Genomic DNA, 11,002 nt, shown 5'->3' on the forward strand with positions numbered 1-11,002 from the left:
CTCAACGCCGTCGCTGTCTCGCGACCGGTGGACATTATTGCGTCTTGTGCGTGTTACTTTACCGTGCACAAATGCGCCCACTAATTGTAAGCGCCACAAGTCCGCCCGCTAATTGCAAGCGCTACAAGTGCGCTCACACATATTACCATCGCTATCTTGCGACCGGCGAACACTCAAGCGTCACGTGCACCTCGCGACTAGTGAACACTCGAATCACGTGCACGCTGTATATTGAAACCTGCTACCGCGCCTGTGACAACTGTAAAGTCGCGTCGATCGTAAATTGTTACTTTCTATGTTAAGAAATTTATTAAACTGGTGCTTTGCACAATTGTTAAACAACTCAGTGTCCTTACTTAACCGCATGTCTTATCCTTGTCGGGGTAGAACCCGCGCTTACGCTAATTAGCGCTACGGAGTTACGCCCGGAAACGCCAACACCTACAATACGAATTGCGCTACAGATCACTTTCTCGTTCTCTTCAACTTTTACAAAACAGCAATTTACAAAACATTTACAAGACAGCATGTGCATACGAGTGTGATTTTGGATGCACCTTCCTTCTTAAAGATCTCCTCGGTATCAGCTCTGTCCAGTTAATATTGTCACGTCTTTTTACGCCCGAGGCGCACGACGGATCAAAAAAGTTAGGGAGAGAAGGAAGGTAAGCCTCTCCAACTGTTCTCTCACACGGTCCGACGATTCGACACGAAATTTAATGATGGGCGCCAGACGCGTAGAGTCGCGTCCACTAAGTACGCTAATATTGCGAAAACCCGACAGAAACACAAAATGCAATGAATCCGGCGTGCGAGGGATCGGCCAGCTCGACCTAACGGTTATGGGCGGGGTTGATGAAGGGCAGCGCAAGATTCGGCGGGGTGACGCATAAATCACACACTCATATGTTCAATAATAAGAATGAAAAACAAGGTTTATTGTATATTGGCCCGAAAGGGGCGTAGTGGATAACAGTCGCTGGTATAACGTTGAAATACTATGAAACCGAATAGTAAGTGAATGCTTGAATCGCGAAAATCAGAATATCGTGTCGGATTAGTAAATGAAAAGGTCATGAAGATCTGTTACCGAGGTTGAATTAACAGAATTAAAGAAAGTCGCCGGAAAGAACATCGATTACAGAATATAATTGGACACGATAGATGTGAGCGCAAGATATTGAGTAAATAGACGCGAGGTAGTAAAATAATACGAAATGCAACTAGAACTACAGATAATAGAATAGTTACAGATAATAGAATAGGTGGTAAAAATTAGGTTCGATTACAAAACCGAAACAAACGCGAGAAATTAACGGAGAATTATTGCACGTAACCGAAATTACTTATAAGGGCGCAAGAGACAGCAAATCCGATTACAAAGTAACGAGAACACACGCAAAACAAGAAAGATAACACAAGACTGTAAGAATAGAATTTGGAGTGCAAATCCGCCAAATTAAGTGCGCGAATCAATAAACGCACATTATTTCTGCGGCGCCACGCTTAGCGCGCACGGACGCAATTTCCCTGATCGCAAAAGGATTCTGTCTCCAACGCAAATTATCGGATAACTCGCGCTAAGAGGGTATAGGGCTCGCGAAAATACTCTCGGCGGCGCATTAGACCTCGCCAGAACGCTCGGCGTAACGCGGAATACCGCAACGATCCCACGAAGTAGACGAAAACACTACATGCTAGATTTAACGCAGAATAAAAAATACGGAGTTATGGCGAACGATACTTGAGCGCGAGTAACATCCGAACGCAAATAATAAGTCAACGCGAGTCATATTTTAACGCAAGTACGAAGTTAACACAAGTTATATCCCAACGCAATTAATGTGTCACGCGAGTCATGATCTAACGTAATTAATCAGTCAACGCAACTAACATTCCAACGCCATTGACGAAACACGCGAATAACATTTTAACGCAAATAATATCGCGTGGGAAAATCTAAGTCCCGACCGTACAAATTACGACGCACAGTGAAATACGCTGTCGCGAACGCGAAGGTAGCGAGCAATGGCGGATTTGCGATATCGAAATCCGTTTCGGACGCGTCTACCGCGATCTCCAAAGGCGTGCGATTTTTGGTCGCAATCCCATGGCCACGAGACCATTCCGGTGCCCCTCGCTTTCGCTGTCGATCGCTAATTATACGTTTTGTCGGCGAATACGCCGAATACCGCGACTTTAACCGTTGTTCCCGAGCGAGAGCGCGACCCGGAGGCGGTGTCGAGGATTTACAACCAAAATAATACGCGAGGCAACCTCAGTAGATGTCTGCTTCCCCTCGGGTACCCCTCGTCGCCGCCAAAGGTCGGACGTCGTCGCCAAGGTCGAACGGCCTGGTAGCCGGGCGTAATTCGCCGCGTTAAGTCGAGGTATCGTAAATCGCATAACTTCGCCGGAGGACGACCAGAGCGTGATCGCCGAAATTCGCTCGATGGCAGAATCGATGGTGCGCCCCATTTGGGGCTTGCGCGACCCTCGGCGCGATAGTGCGGGCCAATGAGGGACGGGCTCGCGGGCTCGTGATCGATCCTCGCGCAGGGCGGTCGGTCGCAGGTCCTGCGGGGCGTCTGCTGGCCCCTAGCTTTTGCAGCGGTTCTTCGGCATCCCTAATCAGCGGTTTGGACACGCCGATTTCTTCGTAAGGCCTCCCTGAGACCCAGGGGTGCTGGCCACCCACCCCCGAAGTCCGGTTATTGCAGTGGAGGTTAGCCGGGGAAACTCGTTCTTTCCCGGCGCCGGGGCCCTGCCGCGTCAAGCTCCGTCCGCTGACATGTCACGCGCCGCGCGCGTGCTTCCCTGCGCCCATTTCGCGCTCGGTTGCCCGCGAGCTTCGCCTCGATCCGCTGTCGACAATCGATTTTTTGCCTCGGTCTTCCTAGCCCGCTCCATCTCTCGTAATCCCTCGTATTCCCTCGGAGAAAATCCGTGTCTCGTCTCGGTGAGGCGCCGCGCATTATACAAAATGAGAAAATAAAAAGGATCAGAAAATATAAACGCGATTAAGATATGTAATACCCTTGGAGATCTCGCATCGACTCTCTGGACCGTCATCGGGCGAGAAACCCGCGCCTTGTGGCGGCGGCGGGGCGCTGCCACGATGCAGCGAAACTGCAACGTCACAATATACATATATAATATTATATAATATATTGATCATCACACACATACACATACACACACACTATCTGTCACGTACTACGTTTTTTCACTTGTTTACGCGAGATGAATTATCATAAGTTACTACAGAATCCCCGTTATGTGGAGGAATTATCGTATAAGTTACTACAGAAGTAACGCGTAAACATAGTAACGGTCACGACTGTCGTGTACTACATATCTTCGCTGATATTTCGCCTCTTGTGACATCCACATCCTAATTTCGCGGCACTTCGATCCTTGCGTGACGCGCCCGAAATTCGGAATTAAACGATCGTAGTATTTAACGATGAAAGACCACGGCATTACGCGCGAACGCGATATGCATTTCTAGGTTATAACTGATGACTGACAGCGCGCTGTCCGCGCGAACGCACTGATCGAGCGACGAGCGCGCCGCACACGTACGCATATATGCTGTCTCTTTTCACTGTAGCAACATGGAGGGAACCCGGGGGTCGCTCGAGATGTTCTCAAATGCCATCTATTGAGGCAAAAGCAACCGTACGGCGACAACTACGAAAACGTTTTTTAATTGTAAAATTTAACATTTTGGACTTTGCATCGTAATATCTCCGCTCGTAGGGCACGTGGCGGAAAAATAAAAACACTTTTATTATACATATAATTAAAACCCAAGTTATCGATCAAGCCTACTTAGAACTTGATCCATTCACTCGTTGTTGAGATCTCAAAATCTCGGGTACTCGCAACTCATGCGTTCGCGTAACAGAGTCACGGTGCGGTCTCGCTTCGCGTGTACTTGGCGCGAGACACTAGTATGTCTCTTAATAAATTAAAAAAAAATCACGTCTTTTTGATAAGTTTTAAAAATAACTAGCTACTAATTGTTACACTAAAACTAAAGCGAACGCTACAAATGTGGTGTTTACACAAAGATCTTCGAAAGGTAGTTATTTCGTTGTTTTTAGCTTATTTTTTTTTTTGAACGTTTTATCAGAATTAAATGTTATTGGTGTAATTTAGTTTGTTATTTAATTTTCCATTATATTTATTTGATTGTTACTTTTTTCAAATAAATAAAGGATTTTGAAAGGTTATTTTTAAAAATCATTTAAAAAACGTGATTTTTCGAAGTTTATTAGCTACAATTTTTTAATAAAGCATTTCCAGACCTCTATTTATAAGAATTTTTTTAATCCAAATTTAATTTCTTATAAGATCTTGAAGTTTTATTGACCTGGAATACTTAGTATATTGATTATAGACTACACAGTATATAGATTATAAAATTTTAGATTAGTGCATAATCGAATATTTATCGATGTTAGGAATAAGGTTAAGACTAAAACAGCGATTTTTAACAATTTGTTCTTTCTTATTACAGTTTCCGTGCAAAAGGAGTCTGGAAGCGCTTTGCAGATACTGCAAAGGCGGAACTTTTTCTAGAAACAGAGAGCATTGCGCGCATCATTATTCCCACAAGTGATACAGTCAAATATCAAAATATTATGTCGATGCACATCAAGTATCAACGATGCTTTCTGCTTTATGGCGACACTGGTACTGGCAAAAGCCTCTATCTAAAGGATTTATTAATCAACAAATTGGATGAAAAAAAATATCTGCCTAATCTTATCACTTTTACGTCAAATATCACTGCGGCGCAGACACAGGAATTGGTATTATTGAAATTGCACAAGAGACGTAGAAATCAATATAGCCCGCCATTCGATAAGCGTTGCATTGTCTTTATCGATGAAGTAAATATGCCAGCAAAAGAATTCTATGGTGCACAACCACCAATTGAGTTGTTGCGCCAATTCTTTGATCATGGCATATGGTTTGATCTGAACAAATCAGAAGCAATCGCTATTTTAGACACTATGTTTGTATGCGCTATGGCAGTTCCCGGCGGTAGCAGGCAAGAGATCTACCGTCGGTTTCTACGTCACTTTAATTTATTTAATGTATGTGAGTTTTCACGCGATAACTTATTTAGGATTTTCACGAATCTTGCGTTTATGGGACTGAAGCAGAAAGGCTTCACTGCCAGTGTAATGCCGATTATCAATGATTTAGTGATTGCCACCTTACACGTGTTCGAGAATGTAATCCATTATTTGCGACCGACACTATTCAAGCCTCATTATCTCTTCAACATACGTGACTTTATACGAGTGATAACTGGTTGCACCTTAGTAAAGAAGGAGTCTGTAGATAGTAACAAGACTGTTTTCGGCAGATTGTGGGTACATGAAGTTCTACGAGTTTTCGGCGATCGTCTGATTGATCACTCCGATCGATATTGGTTATTCCATACGATTAAGGATATAGTCGAGACTATTTTAAAGGATCGATTTGACGTAATGTTTGAACATTTACCTAAGGTTCAAAATAAAATCACAGAAAAGAGCTTAGATAGTTTGATATTCGGCAACTTTATGGATATTGAATCTGTATTGGAAGATCGGCGTTATGAGGAAATTCCGTCAATAGAAGAATATCAACAGATAGTTTCTTTATTTCTAGAGGAGTATAATGATACACATCGCAATAAGATCGATATCGTGCTCTTTCACTATGCGCTTGAGCATCTCTCCAGAATTTGCCGTGTCTTGGCAATTCCTTGTGGCAATATGTTGATGATCGGTATTGGCGGATCAGGAAGAAAGAGCTTGACAAAACTTTCCGCCGCCATGACTGGCTATGAACTTTATCAGTTGAAAATTAGCAGCGTGTATGGCATACAGGAATGGCGAGAGGATATTAAAAATATCCTTAGGTATGATAACAATTTATTCAATACAATTATTTCATTTAAACATAAGTGTTTGTAAAAATATGTAAAATATTGTTATTTTTTTGGCAATAAACATACACACGGTATACACACTAATATACTATGAGTGATGTATTATAATTTTTTTTTTTTTGACGTAGAACTACGTCTTTCTCGGGGGGTATGGGGGTACGACTGCAACGTTTTCTTGCAACGTTTTCATGCAACGTTTTCATGCAACGTTTTCTTGCAACGTTTTCATGCAACGTTTTCTTTTTCTCGAAAATTATTAAAGAAAAATATACTTTATTATATAGTTTTTGAAAGCTCTCGATGTAAGTTAAATGTTTTCGTGGTTAATTTTTCGATATGGGTTTGTTCTGGAAAAGTATTAAAGAAAAATATACTTTATTATATAGTTTTTGAAAGATCTCGATGTAAGCTATGGGTTTTCGCAATTTCATAAATAAATAAATGAATGAATAAATGGATGAATGAATTTAATAAATACATAAATGAATGAATGAATGGCGAATGGATGAATGGATGAATGAATAAATGGTGAATGAATAAATTGGTGAATGGATGAATGGATTTAATAAATAAATAAATGAATGAATGGATGAATGGATGAATGGGTGAATGGATGAATGGATTTAATTTGAAAAAATTAAATCCAAAACGGATTTAATAAATAAATAAATTATCATTTATTCATCCATTCATTCATTCATTTATTTATTAAATCCATTCATCCATTCACCCATTCATCCATTCATCCATTCATTCATTTATTTATTTATTAAATCCATTCATCCATTCACCCATTCATCCATTCACCCATTCATCCATTCATCCATTCATCCATTCATCTATTCATTCATTCATTTATTTATTTATTAAATCTATTCATTCATTCACCTATTTATCTATTCATCCATTCATTCATTCATTAATTTATTTATTAAATCTATTCATCAATTCATCCATTAACCCATTCATCCATTCATCCATTCATCAATCCATTCATTCATTCATTCATTTATTTATTTATTAAATCCATTCAACCATTCATTCATTTATCCATTCATCCATTTATCCATTCATCCATTCATTCATTCATCCATTCATCCATTTATTCATTTATTTATTAAATACATTCATACATTCACCCATTCATCCATTCATCCATTCATCCATTCATTCATTCATTTATTTATTTATTAAATCCATTCATCCATTCACCCATTTATTCATTAACCATTCATCCATTCATCCATTCATCCATTCATTCATTCATTTATTTATTAAATACATTCATCCATTCATTTATTCATTTATTTATTTATTAAATTGCAAAAACATTTAGCTTACATCGAGAGCTTTTAAAAACTATATAATAAAGTATATTTTCTTTTAATACTTTTCAAGGTTTAATAAATAAATTAATTAATTAAACAATAAATCAAAAAATTAATAAATAAATATATTAATAAATAAATAAATCAATCACTCAATCAATCAATCAATCAATTAATACATTAATAACTCAATAAATCAATCAATCAATCAATAAATAAATAAATCAATAATTCAATAAATTCAAAAAAAAATCAATAAAAAAATATATAAATAAATAAATAAAAAATAAATAAATAAAAAATAAATAAACAAAAAAACAAAAAAACAAACAAACAAAACAAACAAACAAACAAACAAACAAACAAACAAAACAAACAAACACAAACAAAAAAAACAAACAACAACAAAAAAACAAACAACAAACAACAAACACACAAAACAAACAAACAAACAACAAACAAACAAACAAACAAACAAACAAACAAACAAACAAACAAACAAACAAACAAACAAACAAACAAACAAACAAACAACAAACAAACAAACAACAACAAACAAACAAACCAACAAACAAACAAACAAACAAACAAACAAACAAACAAACAAACAAACAAAACAAACAAACAAACAAACAAACAAACAAACAAACAAACAAACAAACAAACAAACAAAAACAAACAAACAAACAAACAAACAACAACAAACAAACAAACAAACAAACAACAAAACAAACAAACAAACAAACAAACAAACAAACAAACACAAACAAACAAACAAACAAACAAACAAACAAACAAACAAACAAACAAACAAACAAATCTATATAGAATGTGAGAAGCCGATTAGCTTGAAACAAGGTGACATTTTATGAGTATATATGTTCGGCTCGAACTTCTGAGCTCGAATTTCTGAGCCGAACATATACTCATAAATGTCACCAAGTTTCAAGGGTAAACCAAAGGATAATGTCGCTGCCCTAGATATAAAGGTCGATGTTGAATCAAGAGACACGGTAGTGTCTCGCGCCAAGTACACGCGGAGCGAGACCGACCGTGACTCTTTTACGCGATGCGACGGGTTGCGAGTACCCGAGATGTTGAGATCTCGATAACGAGTGAACGGATCAAGTTCTAAGTAGGCTTGATCGATAGCTTGGGGTCCAATTAGGGGGGGGTTTCTCTCATAATATTCCGCTACGTGCCCTACGAGCGGAGATATTGCGACGCAAAGTCCAAATGTGAAAATTTTTTATTAAGATACGTCGTCTACGTCGACCGCTCTCATCTCAATATTATTATGATTATCAGAGAAACGTTACTTTCACTTTTTCGACGCTGGCGGCGCAGGTATCGCCAGTTTCGATATCGCGCGCGTATTTCGAAATTAGGTCGATAGACTTATCGGTCAGGAGGAAGATTTCTATTTAGGTAAATTAGGTAATATATAATATATATTGAGTCAACGGAAAAGAAGGTTCTCTACGCTTGGCAGAAAGTGCCGCTAGGGAATTTTTAAGTCGATTCTTATGAATCAAGCTTGATATAATATATATGAAGTCAACGGAAAAGAAGGTTCTCTACGCTTGGCAGAAAGTGCCGCTAGGGAATTTTTAAGTCGATTCTTATGAATCAAGCTTGAATTCGATGTCTAGGTATCCCAGGTTGTCGATGACGAGGTCCAGATAGTGCGCTTCATAGTTTTCGGTGTCCAGGTGTAATAATACGTTGAATTCGATGTCTACGTGTCCCAGGTTGCCGATGACGAGGTCCACATAGTGCGCTCCGTAGTTTTCGGTGTCTACGTGTATTAATACCTTGAATTCGATGTCCACGTGTCCCAGGTTGCCGATGACGGGATCCAGATAGTGCGCTTCATAGTTTTCGGTGTCCATGTGTAATCGTACGTTGAATTCGATGTCTAGGTGTCCCAGGTTGCCGATGACGAGGTCCACATAGTGCGATCCGTAGTTTTTGGTGTCTACGTATATTAATATCTTGAATTCGATGTCCACGTGTCCCAGGTTGCCGATGACGGGATCCAGATAGTGCGCTTCATAGTTTTCGGTGTCCAGATGTAATCATACGTTGAATTTGATGTCTAGGTGTCCCAGGTTGCCGATGACAAGGTCCACATAGTGCGCTCTGTAGTTTTCAGTGTCTACGTGTATTAATACCTTGAATTCGATGTCCACGTGTCCCAGGTTGCCGATGACGGAATCCAGATAGTGCGCTTCATAGTTTTCGGTGTCCATGTGTAATCGTACGTTGAATTCAATGTCTAGGTGTCCCAGGTTGCCGATGACGAGGTCCACATAGTGCGCTCCGTAGTTTTCGGTGTCTACGTGTGTTAATATCTTGAATTCGATGTCCATGTGTCCCAGGTTGCCGATGACGGGATCCAGATAGTGCGCTTCATAGCTTTCGGTGTCCAGGTGTAATCGTACGTTGAATTCGATGTCTAGATGTCCCAGGTTGCCGATGACAAGGTCCACATAGTGCGCTCCGTAGTTTTCGGTGTCTACGTGTATTAATACTTTGAATTCGATGTCCACGTGTCTCAGGTTGCCGATGACGGGATCCAGATAGTGCGCTTTATAGTTTTCGGTGTCCAGGTGTAATCGTACGTTGAATTCGATGTCTACGTGTCCCAGGTTGCCGATGACGAGGTCCACATAGTGCGCTCCGTAGTTTTCGGTGTCTACGTGTATTAATACCTTAAATTCGATGTCCACGTGTCCCAGGTTGCCGATGACAAGATCCAGATAGTGCGCTTCATAGTTTTCGGTGTCCATCTTAATAACGCGAAAATACACGGCGATGCGCCGCGTAGTGTCTATGTCATTTGTCTGTGTTATGTTATGAAGTTGCTGCTTTCACATTTTGAAATTCGGTTAATTATTTCCCGAAAAAATGAAAAAATTACGTTGTTGCTTGCGGCACAGTTTGTGCCAACAACGTCGAACTACGTCAACTGACAGTTGACGTAGCCCTACGTCTAGTTTCCTTCGCTGAATACTTTAACATGAAATAGTATTATATGGTTATCGATATCTGCGTATGCGCATTGCGGACGATTAGGCTTCACTACCTTTCTCTCTCGCACAATTAACGTTTCTCTCTCGCACGATGTCGGACACAGACTCGATGTTCAATGCCTCTTCCATATATGTTCTATTCTAATAGACGTAGTTCTACGTGTTGATTGCGGCACAGTTGTTACTGTGCTTGTTTATTTTTTTTTTTAAAGCAAAGGAATCAATCAAAATTTTTATAGGTATCTTATATTTGTTAAATATTGCTTTTTTATAGAGGAAGCTTTGTTTTCGTAAACCTCGTATATAGAGCTTTGATCGCGTAAAGCTAGGTCTAATTAACCAAATCTTAAAAAATTGTACATGAAATACGGGTAGAAAAGATCGAAGAAAAAACTGCTTTTTAGTTTTCGATGCCAATATGTTCAGAATGTTCTAAAACGTCGAAAAATTGCATTTAAAAAGTATTCGTGCGCGCGCGCGCGCGCGTGTGTGTGTGTCAAAACGACCATCACGATCATAATAAGTTTGTTGTGCCCCTTTTTGAAAGAGGGACACCGGGGATCTTTTATTCCACGGAGGAGGCGGGAAGGTTTATAACACACGACACGTTCAATAAACGATGCTTTACTTAAATCCGTTTTACAGTTATTGCGTACAAGACTGCCCGTTACTGATCTGCTCCCTGA

The sequence above is a fragment of the Temnothorax longispinosus genome, unplaced genomic scaffold (genome assembly GCF_030848805.1).
Source record: "Temnothorax longispinosus isolate EJ_2023e unplaced genomic scaffold, Tlon_JGU_v1 HiC_scaffold_36, whole genome shotgun sequence".
Lineage (NCBI taxonomy): Eukaryota > Metazoa > Arthropoda > Insecta > Hymenoptera > Formicidae > Temnothorax > Temnothorax longispinosus.